We start from the raw sequence: 15714 nt of genomic DNA, 5'->3' as shown, positions 1-15714 counted from the left end.
GGCAGTTACATCGCTCCGTAGAGTGTCGGAGCTTGCAGCGCTGTCATGCAAAGCCCCCTTCCTGGTTTTTCACCAGGATAAGGTGGTTCTGCGTCCGGTCCCGGAATTCCTCCCTAAGGTGGTATCCTCTTTTCATCTCAATCAGGATATCTCCTTACCTTCATTTTCCCCTCATCCAGTTCACCAATGTGAAAAGGATTTGCACTTGCTAGATCTAGTGAGAGCACTCCGGATCTACGTGTCTCGCACGGCGCCACTGCGCCGTTCTGATGCGCTCTTTGTCCTTGTCGCTGGCCAGCGTAAGGGGTCGCAGGCTTCCAAGTCAACCTTGGCTCGGTGGATCAAGGAACCGATTTTTGAAGCCTACCGTTCTTCTGGGCTTCCGATTCCTTCAGGGCTGAAAGCCCATTCTACCAGAGCCGTGGGTGCGTCCTGGGCATTGCGGCACCGGGCTACGGCTCAGCAGGTGTGTCAGGCGGCTACCTGGTCTAGTCTGCACACTTTCACGAAACACTATCAGGTGCATACCTATGCTTCGGCAGATGCCAGTCTAGGTAGGCGAGTCCTTCAGGCGGCGGTTGCCCACCTGTAAGAGGGGGCCGTTTTCGGCTCCTTTTATCGGGGTATTCTTTTACCCACCCAGGGACTGCTTTTGGACGTCCCAATTGTCTGGGTCTCCCAATGGAGCGACAAAGAAGGGAATTTTGTTTACTTACCGTAAATTCTTCTAGCTCCTATTGGGAGACCCAGCACCCGCCCCTGTTCCCTTCGGGCTGTTTGTTCTTTTGGGTACACATGTTGTTCATGTTGAATCGTTTCTTTTGGTTCATGGTTTTCAGTTCTCCGAACATCCTTCGGATTGAATTTACCTTAGACCAATTTATAAGTTTCCTCCTTCCTGCTTTTGCACCAAAACTGAGGAGCCCGTGATGCACGGGAGGGTGTATAGGCAGAGGGGAGGGGTTACACTTTTTAAAGTGTAATACTTTGTGTGGCCTCCGGAGGCAGAAGCTATACACCCAATTGTCTGGGTCTCCCAATAGGAGCTAGAAGAAAAGGAATTTACGGTAAGTAAACAAAATTCCCTTCTTTACTGACTTACTAAAGCACTAAATTGGTTTTGTAACCTCATTGAGCTTTGAACTTCATAGGCAGGTGTATCCAATCATGAGAAAAGGTATTTAAGGTGGCCACTTGCAAGTTGTTCTCCTATTTGAATCTCCTATGAAGAGTGGCATCATGGGCTCCTCAAAACAACTCTCAAATGATCTGAAAACAAAGATTATTCAACATAGTTGTTCAGGGGAAGGTACAAAAAGTTGTCTCAGAGATTTAAACTGTGAGTTTCCACTGTGAGGAACATAGTAAGGAAATGGAAGAACACAGGTACAGTTCTTGTTAAGCCCAGAAGTGTCAGGCCAAGAAAAATATCAGAAAGGCAGAGAAGAAGAATGGTGAGAAAAGTGAAGGACAATCCACAGACCACCTCCAAAGACCTGCAGCTTCATCTTGCTGCAGATGGTGTCAATGTGCATCGGTCAACAATACAGAGCACGTTGCACAAGGAAAAGCTGTATGGGAGAGTGATGCGAAAGAAGCCGTTTCTGCAAGCACGGCACAAACAGTCGCCTGAGGTATGCAAAAGCACATTTGGACAAGCCAGTTACATTTTGGAAGAAGGTCCTGTGGACTGATGAAACAAAGATTGAGTTGTTTGGTCATACAAAAAGGCGTTATGCATGGAGGCAAAAAAACACGGCACTCCAAGAAAAGCACTTGCTACCCACAGTAAAATTTGGTGGAGGTTCCATCATGCTTTGGGGCTGTGTGGCCAATGCCGGCACCGGGAATCTTGTTAACCCCTTCACGACCTTTGACGGATCTAGCCGTCATGGTGCCCTGGTACTTAAAGACCCATTACGGATACATCCGTCATGGCGGAATCGCGGCACCAGAGCACCGGGCACCGCGATCGGTTTTTAAAAAACTGTAGATTCGGGAAGGAGAGGACTTGTACCTGACCTCAGGAGGGGTGGTGTCTCCTTCCCGGACCTACAGAGGCTGTGATTGGCTGACGAACGCCGCTCAGCCAATCACAGCCAGTGTTATGTTTCAGCCATTGAAAATGGCTGAAGCATTGAAATCCAGCTATGTCAGTGCAGCTGCAGCACTGGCCATTGGCTGGTGCTCAGTGAGCTTTACTGTACCCGCCCCCAGCTCTGATTGGAGAGATCGGCCTTGTGACCGATTTCTCCAAGCAGCACCGTGCATCTGGGACCGGGTGAGCTCGCTGTAGGAGATCGCTCTCCTTAGCTTCTCCCTCCGTGGAATCTGAGGAGAGCGATCCCTGCGGGCGCACATCTGCGAGTCACAGCCCCCGATCCACCACTGCCCTGCTCCATGTGCTTCGCTCCTGCTCTCCCGCTGCGCTCCTGCACGTGACGCCGCTACTTTTCCGCTTCGCCCCTGCATGTTACGCCGCTACTCAGCAGTAAGAGAGCAGCGGCGTCAGATGCAGGGGGTGGCGCAGCGGGAGGAGAGCAGCGGCGTCAGATGCATGGAGGCATCTGACGCCGCTGCTCCCCCCCGCATCTGACACTGCTGCTTTCTTTCTGCTGCCTGCTTGTATCTGCCGCTCCACCGCCCCTGCATCTTCCACTGCACTCTCCCCATCAGCCGCTCCACCGCCCCTGCATCTGCCGCCGCACTCTCCCCATCAGCCACTGCACTCTCCCCATCAGCCGCTCCACCGCCCCTGCATCAGCCACTGCTCGGCGACCATCAAACTTAACTGAACTGGAATTGTTTTGTAAACAGGAATGGTCAAATCTACCATCATCCAGGATCCAGGAACTCATTAAAAGCTACAGGAAGCGACTAGAGGCTGTGATTTTTACAAAAGAAGGATCTACAAAATATTAATGTCACTTTTATGTTGAGGTGCCCATACTTTTACACCTGTCAAATTTTGTTTAAATGCGGATTGCACATTTTCTTCGGCGCTCCATTGGGAGACCCAGACGATTGGGTGTATAGCACTGCCTCCGGAGGCCACACAAAGCATTACACTAAAAAGTGTAAGGCCCCTCCCCTTCTGGCTACACACCCCCAGTGGGATCACTGGCTCACCAGTTTTCTGCTTTGTGCGAAGGAGGTCAGACATCCACGCATAGCTCCACTGTTTAGTCAGCAGTAGCTGCTGACTCTATCGGATGGAAGAAAAGAGGGCCCATATAGGGTCCCCAGCATGCTCCCTTCTCACCCCACTTGCGGTTTGTAAGGTTGAGGTACCCATTGCGGGTACGGAGGCTGGAGCCCACATGCTGCTTTCCTTCCCCATCCCCCTGAGGGGCTCTGTGGAAGTGGGATCTTACCGGCCCCCAAACCCTGAGGCCGGGCTCCATCCACAGACCCAGAGACCCTGCTGGAGGAGCTGAGTACAGTCAGGGACAAGGCCCTGCAACGTTCAGGTACTCTGTGTCCCCGCACAGACAGGCCACGCACACTCCAGGCTTGCTGGGTGTGCTAGTGCGCCGGGGGCATTAGCGCTGCGCGCTCGGGTTAGAGTCACTGCAGCTTAGCTGAGTGATTTTATGTCTTGGGAACTACCGCGCCGGCCGCTCCGGGAGCGGCGGCGCGGCTGGGACTTGTAGTGCGCCGGGGACTCGCGCTGCCCGCGCTTTTACGGCGGCAGCGCTCATAAATCTAGTCCCCGGCTTTTGCGGCCTAGCTCTGCTTCGTTCCCGCCCCCACCCTGTCATCAGGGAAGGGGAGAGACGCTGTTCTATAGTCAGCGCCGAGGGCTGGAGTCTTATTTACATACTCCAGCCCTCTCACTGGGCACAGTGGGGACGCAAGTTTCCCGCTCTTGGTCTCAACACGCCCAGGGCCCGCCCCTCTCCACAGGACGCCGGCAGCCATTCCTGCATGCAGTCTGGCTGGAGAACGGACATCAGGCTCTGGGGGACTCAGACAAGGGACTCTGGCGACCACACACCCGCGTTTTTTGCGGGCGGTAAGCTGCACATAAGTGCTGGCCCCACTAGTGCCACAGTGTTATTTGGTGCATTTTTTCCCTGTACCATATATATTTATATTGCACTGTACAGTCGCTTCTTGGCTTATACCCTACATTGCTCTGAGGAGACAACAACATGTCATCCGCAAAACGCAAGGGTGCCAAGGCACAGGCGGTATGCACTGCTTGTGCCGCATGTGGGGCTAATCTACCGGCAGGTTCCAATGACCCCCATTGTGTGCAATGTTCAATCCCTGTGCCACTTCGGCAGCCAGAGTCTATGGTAGTAGTGGCCCAGGCAGAGACTCCTGTGAACCCTGCCCCGGTGACGGGGACAGAATTTGCAGTTTTTGCTGATAAGATGTCTGTGACTATGACAAAAATCCTGGAGACCTTGCAGTCCAGGCCAGTTACTCAGACCATGGACACTGCTGTGTCTATGCTCCCCGGTCCCCCTCAGTTGGAACTAATCCGTACTTCAAGGGGGTCCCAGGCATCACAGGCTGAAGACTCTGACTCGGATGACAGTCCCAGGCAGCCTAAGCGGGCGCGCTGGGAAAGACCCTCGACGTCATCACACTGGTCAGGGTCTCAGCGAGACGAGGCTCTGTATGAGGAGACAGAGGTGGGTGATCAGGAGTCTAATCCTGACACCGCTCTCAATCTAGATACCCCTGATGGTGACGCTATGGTAAATGACCTTATAGCGGCCATCAATAGACTGTTGGATATTTCTCCCCCAGCCCCTTCAGCAGAGGAGGCAGCTGCACAGCAGGAGAAGTTCCATTTCCGGTATCCCAAGCGTAAATTGAGTACTTTTCTGGACCACTCTGACTTCAGAGGATCAGTCCAGAAACATCATGCTTATCCAGACAAGCGTTTCTCCAAACGTCTTAAGGATACACGTTATCCCTTTCCCCCTGACGTGGTCAAACGCTGGACCCAGTGTCCAAAGGTGGACCCCCCAATCTCCAGGCTTGCGGCTAGATCCATAGTTGCAGTGGAAGATGGGGCTTCACTTAAAGATGCCAATGACAGACAGATGGACCTTTGGTTAAAGTCTGTCTATGAAGCTATCGGCGCGTCGTTTGCTCCAGCATTCGCGGCCGTGTGGGCACTCCAAGCTATTTCAGCTGGCCTGGCACAGGTGGACTCTATCATATCTCCAGCAGTGCCGCGAGTAGCGTCCCTAACCTCGCAAATGTCTGCGTTTGCGACTTACGCTATCAACGCTGTCCTGGACTCTACAAGCCGTACCTCAATGGCGTCTGCCAACTCTGTTGTCTTGCGCAGAGCATTGTGGTTAAAGGAATGGAAAGCGGATTCTGCTTCCAAAAAATGTTTAACCAGCTTGCCTCTATCTGTAGATAGACTGTTTGGTGAACAATTGGCTGAAATCATTAAGCAATCCAAGGGTAAGGACTCCTCCTTACCCCAGCCCAGATCAAGCAAACCTCAACAGAGGAAGTGGCAGGCGAGGTTTCGGTCCTTTCGAGGCTCCAGCAAGACCCAATTCTCCTCGTCCAAAGGGACTCAGAAGGAGCAAAGGAGCTCAGATTCCTGGCGGGCTCATTCACGCCCCAAGAAAGCAACCGGAGGAACCGCTTCCAAGGCGGCTGCCTCATGACTTTCGGCCTCATCCCTTCGCATCCTCGGTCGGTGGCAGGCTCTCCCGCTTTTGCGACATTTGGCTGCCACAGGTCAAAGACCGGTGGGTAACAGACATTTTGTCTCACGGGTACAGGATAGAATTCAGTTCTCGTCCTCCGCCTCGGTTCTTCAGAACCTCCCCACATCCCGACCGAGCAGATGCCCTTCTGCAAGCGGTGTGCTCACTAAAAGCAGAAGGAGTGGTGATCCCTGTTCCTCTGCAGGAACAAGGGCAAGGTTTTTACTCCAATCTCTTTGTGGTTCCAAAAAAGGACGGCTCGTTCCGTCCTGTTCTGGACCTAAAACTGCTCAACAAGCATGTGAACGCCAGGCGGTTCCGGATGGAATCCCTCCGCTCCGTCATTGCCTCAATGTCTCAAGGAGATTTCCTTGCATCAATAGACATCAAAGATGCTTATCTCCACGTGCCGATTGCTACAGAGCACCAACGTTTTCTACGCTTCGTGATAGGAGACGACCATCTCCAGTTCGTAGCTCTGCCATTTGGTCTGGCGACAGCCCCACGGGTTTTCACCAAGGTCATGGCGGCAGTGGTAGCAGTCTTGCATTCTCAGGGACATTCGGTGATCCCTTACTTAGACGATCTACTTGTCAAAGCACCCTCTCAAGAGGCATGCCAACACAGCCTGAATGTTGCGCTGGAGACTCTCCAGACTTTCGGGTGGATCATCAACTTTTCAAAGTCCAACCTGGCACCGACTCAATCACTAACGTATCTTGGCATGGAGTTTCATACTCTCTCAGCGATAGTGAAGCTTCCGCTGGACAAGCAGCGGTCACTACAGACAGGGGTGCAGTCTCTCCTTCAGAGTCAGTCGTACCCCTTAAGGCGCCTCATGCACTTCCTAGGGAAGATGGTGGCAGCAATGGAGGCAGTCCCGTTCGCGCAGTTTCATCTGCGCCCACTTCAATGGGACATTCTCCGCCAATGGGACGGGAAGACAACTTCCCTAGACAGGAAAGTCTCCCTTTCTCAGACGGCCAAGGACTCTCTGCAATGGTGGCTTCTTCCCACCTCATTATCACAGGGAAGATCATTCCTGCCCCCATCCTGGGCAGTGGTCACGACAGACGCGAGTCTGTCAGGGTGGGGAGCAGTTTTTCTCCACCACAGGGCTCAAGGGACGTGGACTCAGCAGGAGTCCACCCTTCAGATCAATGTTCTGGAAATCAGGGCAGTGTATCTTGCCCTATTAGCCTTCCAGCAGTGGCTGGAAGGAAAGCAGATCCGAATTCAGTCGGACAACTCCACAGCGGTGGCATACATCAACCACCAAGGAGGGACACGCAGTCCGCAAGCCTTCCAGGAAGTCAGGCGGATTCTGATGTGGGTGGAGGAAAGAGCATCCACCATATCAGCAGTTCACATCCCGGGCGTAGAAAACTGGGAAGCAGACTTCCTCAGTCGCCAGGGCATGGACGCAGGGGAATGGTCCCTTCACCCGGACGTGTTTCAGGAAATCTGCCGCCGCTGGGGAGTGCCGGACGTCGACCTAATGGCGTCTCGACACAACAACAAGGTCCCGGCCTTCATAGCGCGGTCTCGCGATCAAAGAGCTCTGGCGGCAGACGCCTTAGTGCAAGATTGGTCGCAGTTCCGGCTCCCTTATGTGTTTCCACCTCTGGCACTCCTGCCCAGAGTGTTACGCAAGATCAGATCCGATTGCGGCCGCGTCATACTCGTCGCCCCAGACTGGCCGAGGAGGTCGTGGTACCCGGATCTGTGGCATCTCACGGTCGGCCAACCGTGGGCACTACCCGACCGTCCAGACTTACTGTCCCAAGGGCCGTTTTTCCATCGGAATTCTGCGGCCCTGAACCTGACTGTGTGGCCATTGAGTCCTGGATCCTAGCGTCTTCAGGATTACCCCAAGGGGTCGTGGCCACCATGAGACAGGCGAGGAAGTCCACTTCTGCTAAGATCTACCACAGAACGTGGAAGATTTTCTTATCCTGGTGCTCTGCACAAGGAGTATCCCCCTGGCCATTCGCGTTACCTGTCTTTCTTTCCTTCCTGCAATCTGGGTTGGAAAAGGGCTTGTCGCTCGGCTCCCTTAAAGGGCAAGTCTCGGCACTATCCGTGTTTTTTCAGAAGCGTCTAGCGCGACTTTCTAAGGTGCGCACGTTCCTGCAGGGGGTGTGTCATATCGTACCTCCGTACAGGAGGCCGTTAGATCCGTGGGATCTAAACAAGGTCCTTGTTGCTCTCCAGAAGCCGCCTTTCGAGCCCCTGAGGGATGTGTCACTCTCTCGACTCTCACAGAAAGTGGCATTTCTGGTAGCGGTCACGTCTCTTCGGAGAGTGTCTGAACTAGCAGCGCTGTCATGCAAAGCTCCTTTCCTGGTGTTCCACCAGGACAAGGTAGTGCTGCGCCCCATTCAGGAGTTTCTCCCTAAGGTGGTATCCTCTTTTCACCTTAATCAGGATATCTCCTTGCCTTCCTTTTATCCGCATGCAGTTCATCGGTATGAAAAGGATCTACATTTGTTGGATCTGGTGAGAGCACTCAGAATCTACATTTCCCGCACGGCGCCCCTGCGCCGCTCGGATGCACTCTTTGTCCTTGTCGCTGGTAAGCGCAAAGGGTCGCAGGCTTCAAAAGCCACCCTGGCTCGATGGATCAAAGAACCAATTCTTGAAGCCTACCGTTCTGCTGGGCTTCCGGTTCCATCAGGGCTGAAGGCCCATTCTACCAGAGCCGTGGGTGCGTCCTGGGCATTACGACACCAGGCTACGGCTCAACAGGTGTGCCAGGCAGCTACCTGGTCGAGTCTGCACACTTTCACCAAACATTATCAGGTGCATACCTATGCTTCGGCGGACGCCAGCCTAGGTAGAAGAGTCCTGCAGGCGGCAGTTGCCTCCCCGTAGGGGAGGGCTGTCTTGCAGCTCTAACATGAGGTATTTCTTTACCCACCCAGGGACAGCTTTTGGACGTCCCAATCGTCTGGGTCTCCCAATGGAGCGCCGAAGAAGAAGGGAATTTTGTTACTTACCGTAAATTTCTTTTCTTCTAGCTCCTATTGGGAGACCCAGCACCCGCCCTGTTGTCCTTCGGGATTTTTGGTTGTTTTTCGGGTACACATGTTGTTCATGTTGAACGGTTTTCAGTTCTCCGACGTTACTTCGGAGTGAATTTGTTTAAACCAGTTATTGGCTTTCCTCCTTCTTGCTTTTGCACTAAAACTGGTGAGCCAGTGATCCCACTGGGGGTGTGTAGCCAGAAGGGGAGGGGCCTTACACTTTTTAGTGTAATGCTTTGTGTGGCCTCCGGAGGCAGTGCTATACACCCAATCGTCTGGGTCTCCCAATAGGAGCTAGAAGAAAAGGAATTTACGGTAAGTAACAAAATTCCCTTCTTCTGTTAGTACAATAAACCTCATTTCAATCCAGAAATATTACTCAGTCCATCAGGTATTAGATATATGAAACTGAAATAGCTGCTGCAAAAACCCAAATTGTTCTAAAGAAAAAAGGTTAAGATTAATAGGGGTGCCCAAACTTTCTTCATCGTTCCTTATGGGAGACCCAGACCATGGGTGTATAGCTTCTGCCTCCGGAGGACACACAAAGTACTACACTCAAACGTGTAGCTCCTCCCTCCTAGCATATACACCCCCTGGTAGCCAGTCCTAGCCAGTTTCAATGCTTTGTGTTCAGGAGGTCACACACACACATGCATGATTTTTGATTTTTTGGATTTCAAAGATTTGGAAGAAAAGCGGGTCCAATCTGGACTCCCGGCATGTCCCTTCTCACCCCACTGTGTCGGCGGTGCTGTTAAGGTTGATTTTACAAGGCTGGAGCCTTCACATGCCGCGCTCCTTCACCATCCCCTGGGGCTCTGGCTTGAAGTGGGAGCCTTCTCGGTTCTCACTGCTTTGCAGGAGACCGGTCTCCATCCGCAGCCCTGTTCAGGATTCTGCCGGACGGAGCGTTTAACCCCCCCCAGGGACATGGCCCTGCGTCTCAAAAGCTAAGTATAGAGACGTCTTTACCACAGAAAGTGGTCTTTCCAGCAGGGCTGTGGAGTCGGAGTCGTGGAGTCGGAGTCGGAGCTCATTTTGGTGGAGTCGGAGTCGGTATAAAATGCACCGACTCCGACTCCTAAAATATATAATAAATTGGGGACAGGAGTGCAATGCAGAATGTGCTGAATATTTTACTAAATAATAACATTTAGTATAATGCTTATATTTAAGTGAAAAATTTATTGTAGTACAATGTGAACATCAGACATTTAATTGTTTTTATGATACAATAATCAAGATATTTGGATAGAACATAAAATATTTATTGGAATACAACTTTAGAACACAAAAAACTAATAAATTGTAAATATGTAATATATATATATATATATATATATATATATATATACACACACACAGTGTATATACACACACAAGATATATATGTAATCTACTGTATATTACATAGTGTATTACATATTTACAATTTATTACAGTTTTTTGTGTTCTAAAGTTGTATTCCAATAAATATATTTTATGTTCTATCCAAATATCTTGATTATCGTATCATAAAAATTATTAAATGTCTGATGTTCACATACACATATTCATGTACTACAATAAATTTTTCACCTAACTAAGCAATATATGTAGGAGTCGGAGTCGGAGTCGGAGTCGGAGCAAGAGAATTTGAGGAGTCGGAGTCGGAGCAAGAGAATTTGAGGAGTCGGAGTCGGAGCAAGAGAATTTGAGGAGTCGGAGTCGGAGCAAGAGAATTTGAGGAGTCGGAGTCGGAGCAAGAGAATTTGAGGAGTCGGAGTCGGAGTCGAAGGTTTGGCTTACCGACTCCACAGCCCTGCTTTCCAGGGGTCCCTTGTACTTTATTTATTGGGGCGAGTGTGTTTTCTGACTGTGGTAACATTTCCGGCCGGTTTTCACTGGAGAACCGCGCCGATGGTGCCTGCACGCCGGCCGCATGTTTAAATCTAGGCCCCGGCTTCGCCTGAGGCCTAGTTTCGGTTTCACTGCCCCTGCATATTAGTTATGCAGAGGGACAGTGTGGCTCCGCCCAGCGGCTGTGCAGCACAGGGAACGGATTCTCCTCACTGAGGAAAGATTCCCTCCCCTGTATACCTCATTTGCCCGCTCTCAGAGTAGGCCCCGCCCCCTCTCCTCGCTCCGGTCGCCATTTTATCAGCGTTCTCAATGTCTGCATAGGCACAGAGATACCACATTGTGACAAATGGGGGCCTGGGCTGGGGGACTGGAGGGCACAGAAATGTATGTTAAACGGTCTGGCAAGCCACAACCTCCAGTTGTGCAGCTGCTTATATTCTCTGTTTATATACTCTGCTGGGGGTCATTCTGGAGATGCATTCCCTCACAGAGCCCCCACTTCTGCAGCATGTCTCACATCAGAGCAAGGCTGCAGGGCTGTTCTTCCTATGCACTGCATGTAGACTCGTACTGCCTGCACTGAGCACATAAACACAGTGGTCCCTCAGCCTGGAGGCTCATCAGTGGTCCCTCCAGCTGCTCCGGTGGTGCTGAGCATGCATTAGCCCCCTTCTCAGGGCGCTTCTGCTGCTACAGCTTGCTCAGCAAGCTCTCAGAGGACTCTTCATCTGGTCTCAGTTCCCGTCCTCCTAAAATGGAGACGCAGGGTCCCCTGTCCTTCCCCGTCCCGCAGCTCTGATTCACGAGCTGACTCACTGGACGAGGAGAATGTCTTTACTGGGGGCTCGGACGCTACTTAATGTACCATTGATCTGTCCAAAGGTGATGCAGATGCTAATGATTTGATTGCGTCCATTATATTTGTACTGGACCTCAATCCGCCTGTATCAGGGGAGTATCCCCCTCTGGCAGAAAGGCATCAGTATACCTTAAAGAGAACAAGGAGTGTGTTCCTTAACCACTCCAGTTTTCCGCCCACTGGACCAAGCCCAGAGCCTGTCCTGACAGACGCTCCCAAAGCGTGGTTCTGATGACTGTTTCCCCCTTCCACCACAGGTGGTCAAGGAGTGGGCTCATTCACCAAGGGTGGTCCCTCCGGTGTCTAGTATTTCAGCCCGGATAGTTGTATCAGTGGCTGACGGCACCTCTCTAAGGATCCCACTGTACATTAATTTTGTACTGGACCTCAATCCGCCAGTATCAGAGGAGCAACCCTCTCTGGCAAAAAGGCACCAGTTTCCCTTGCCTAAGAGAACAATGAGTGTGTTCCTTAACCACTCCAGTTTTCAGGCCACTGTGACCAAGCCCAGGGTCTGCTCTGGCAAACGCTTCCCAAAGCGTGGTTCTGATGGCAGTTTTCCCTTTCCACCAGAGGTGGTCAAGGAGTGGGCTCATTCACCAAAGGTGGTCCCTCCGATGTTTAGACTCTCAGCCCGGACCGTTGTATCAGTGGCTGATGGCTCCTCTCTTAAGGCTTTGCTGTCCGCCAGGTTGTCCTTCTGGCCAAATCTGTATGGAGGCGGCAAGGGCCTCGTTCTCCCCAGTTCTTGCAGCAGTGCGGCTTTCAAAGCCATCTCTGCTTCTCTGGAGGAGATGCATTCCCTCACAGGGACTCTTTGCCCGAAATGGTTGCCTTAACTTCCAGACTTCAGTCTTTTCATCCTTTGCCATGTCTGCCATGCTGGAGACTCTCACCGCACTGCGGTGGCCTCGGCTAATTTCCTCGCTATCCGCAAGCTCCTGTGGCTTAAGAAGTACCTTGCTGGGCTCCCTTTGGCTGGGACCAGACTATTCGGGAACAACTGGATAAAATTATTAAGGAAGCTCTTGGCGGGAAGAGTTCTTCCATGCCACAAAACCTAAACCAGGAAACCTGTCCAGGGCAGGAATCAGTCGAGGTTTCGTTCTTTTCGTTCCTCCATCTGATCGTTCTCTAAGCCCTCGGCCTCGTCCACTGGCTCAGCCAAGGATCGTAAACCCAAATGGCGCATGAGAAGACCGCAGGAGCTGCTGCCACTAAGTCAGCCTCCTCCTGGCTATCTGGCCACGCCAGCAACGTCCTTGGTCGGTGGCAGGCTCTCCCACTTTGGCGACGTATGGTTTTAACACGTCTCCGATCAGTGGGTGCGGGATACACGGCTACAGGATAGAATTCTATCCAGCCCGCCAAACAGATTTTTTCTGCAACTCCCCCCTGCTCCAAGGCCGCCGCCTTCTCACAGGCTGTGGCATTCTTGCAGGCCACTGGAGTAATTGTACCGGTTCCCGACTGGGAACGGTTCTGAGATTTCTGCTTAAATCTATTCCTAGTACCCGAAGAGGGCGATGCCTTCCGACCTGGATCTCAAGCTTCAAGCATGTTCAGGTGCGGCATTTTCGCATGGAGTCTCTGCGATCAATCAATGACCCAAGGAGATTCCCTAGCATCCATCGATATCAGAGATGCCTATGTGCATGTGCCAATCGCAGTTTCACACCAGCGTTGGCTATGTTTTGCAATCAGAGTGGTCCAATTCGTGGCTCTTCCCTTGGGGTTAGCCACGGCCCCTCGAGTATTCTCAAGGTCGGGGCAGCTGTGATTCCGGTCCTGCACCTCTAGGGGTTGGCAGTGATCCTTTTGTCCTGGACAGCCTTCTAGTCTGGGCTTCATCCAGTGCAAACTGTTAAAGGAGTGCCTCGCTCACTCTCGCCACTCTAACCAATTCGGGTGGTTTGTCATTCTGTCCAAGCCCACTCTGACTTCGACCCAGAAGTTCATATTCCCAGGGACGCAATTCGAGACTCTGTCGGCACTTGTGAAGCTGCCCTTAGTCAAACAGCAGTCCCTCCGCTGGCGGTCAACGTCGTTCCATCAGGCACCTGATACAGGTGCTGGATCAGATGGTGGTGTCAATGGAAGCGATTCCCTTGCCCAGTTCCATCTGCGTCCTCTGCGGCTGGATATTTTCCGCTGTTGGAACAAGCGGACTTCCTCCTTCCACGGGGTGGTGGCTTCGCCACAGACCAGGGGCTCGTTTTCAGTGGTGGCTTCGGCCCCTCTGTCTCAGGGACGCTCCTTCCTGGCTCCGTCCCGGGTGATCCTCACCAAGATGCTAGTCTATCCGGCTGGGGAGCAGTATATCTCCACCATGGAGCGCAAAGCACTTGGACTCTGTCCGAATTAGCCCTCTGGATCAACGTGGTGGAAATCAGAGCTGTGTTTCTAGCTCTCTAAGCCTTTCGCCATCTGTTGGCGGCCAGGCACATTCGAGTCCAGTCAGACAACGCTACAGCGTTTGCCTACATCAACCTCCAGGGCGGGACACTCAGCCGCCTGGCAATGTTGGAGGTTCATCGCATTCTTCAGTGGACGGAGGACTCCTAGTCCACCATATCCGCAGCCCACATCCCAGACGTGGAAATCTGGGAGGCAGATGGTCTCCGCCGTCAAACCGTGGCTCCACGATCCTCAGGTTTTTGCGGCAGACGCACTGGTTCAAGTTTGGTCCCAGCTTCGTCTGTCTTACGTGTTTCACTCTCTAGTTCTTGCCCAGAGTCCTGCGCAAGATCAGAAAGGAGGGCCGTCGGGTCATTCTCATTACTCCAGACTGACCCAGGCAAGCTTGGTACCCTGACCTGCTCCGTCTGTCCGTAGAGATGCCATAGCATCTCCCGGACTGTCCAGACCTTCTCTCACGAGGTCCGTCTTTCCACCAGAACCTGCGGCTCTCAGATTGACGGCGTGGCGTTTGAGTCATGGATCTTGACGACTTCTGGTATCCCTCCTGAAGTCATCTCCACTATGACTCGAGCTCGGAAGTATCCTTTGGCCTCTTGGCCTTGCCGACCCTCCTGTCCCTTCTACAGTCCGGTCTGCAGCTAGGACTATCCCTCAATTCCCTTAAGGGACAGGTCTCGGCTCTGTCAGTGTTGTGCCAGCGGCGTATCGCCCGGCTGGTCCAGGTGCGCTCCTTCATGCAGGGCGCATCTCACATCATTCCGCCTTACCGGCGGCCTTTGGAGCCCTGGGACCTTAATTCGGTCCTCACGGCTTCCGGAAACCCCCCTTTGAGCCTCTTAGGGAGGTTTCTTTGTTTAGTCTTTCACAGAAAGTGGTCTTTCTAGTGGCCATAACTTCCCTCAAGAGAGTCTCTGTTTTGGCTGCACTCTCTTCGGAGTCCTCCTTCATCAAGACAAGGTGGTTCTCCGTCTGACTCCGGACTTTCTCCCTAAGGTGGTTGCTGCTTCCACCTTAACCGGGACATTTTTCCTGCCTTCCTTTTTGTCCGGCTCCTGTTCATCGCTTTGAAAGTGCGTTGCATACTCTGTCTTAGGCGGTGCACCTCTCCTTTGTGCTGACCGCTGGTCAGCGTAAGGGCCTCTCGGCATTTAAGCCGACCCTGGCTCGTTGGTTTAGGTCGGTTTTTTCCGATACCTACCAGTGTACTCAAGTGCCTCTCCCGCCGGGGATCAAGGCACATTTGATCAGAGCTGTCGGTCTCTCTTAGGCTTTCAGGCCCAGGCTACGGCTCAGCAGGTCTGTCAGGCTGCCACTTGGACTAGTCTGCATACCTTTTCGAAGCACTACCAAGTGCATGCTCTTGCTTCGGCAGATGCGAGCTTGGGCAGACGCATCCTTCAGGCGGCTGTCGCCCATTTGTGAAGTTAGGTTTCGCCTACTTCTCAGTTTTTCTGTTTATTCCCACCCATGGACTGCTTTAGAACGTCCCATGGTCTGGGTCTCCCATAAGGAACGATGAAGAAAAAGAGAATTTTGTTACTTACCGTAAATTCTTTTTCTTATAGTTCCGACATGGGAGACCCAGCACCCTCCCTGTTGCCTGTCGGCAGGTTTCTTGTTCCGCGTGTTATCATCGGCTGTTGTTGTAGACAGAGGTTCCGGTTGTTCCGGGTTTTGCTCTGTCTCTACTTGTGGGTGGATGTCCTCCTTCAGCTTTTGCACTAAACTGGCTAGGACTGGCTACCAGGGGGTGTATATGCTAGGAGGGAGGAGCTACACGTTTTTGAGTGTAGTACTTTGTGTGTCCTCCGGAGGCAGAAGCTATACACCCATGGTCTGGGTCTCCCATGTCGGAACTATAAGAAAAAGAATGTAC

The 15714-nt window shown here is 52.3% G+C and overlaps 1 protein-coding gene across 1 annotated transcript in view; it reads left to right on the top strand.

The window, feature by feature from the left end:
• USP47 (ubiquitin specific peptidase 47) overlaps positions 1-15714 on the top strand; it is a 107396-nt gene that overhangs the window by 53132 nt on the left and 38550 nt on the right. The gene's annotated exons all lie outside the window — the stretch shown is intronic.

The sequence above is a fragment of the Anomaloglossus baeobatrachus genome, chromosome 10 (assembly GCF_048569485.1).
Source record: "Anomaloglossus baeobatrachus isolate aAnoBae1 chromosome 10, aAnoBae1.hap1, whole genome shotgun sequence".
In the NCBI taxonomy this organism is placed as follows: Eukaryota; Metazoa; Chordata; class Amphibia; order Anura; family Aromobatidae; genus Anomaloglossus; species Anomaloglossus baeobatrachus.
Note: the sequence above shows the minus strand (reverse complement) of the source record. Positions and strands in the feature narration are given on the sequence as shown.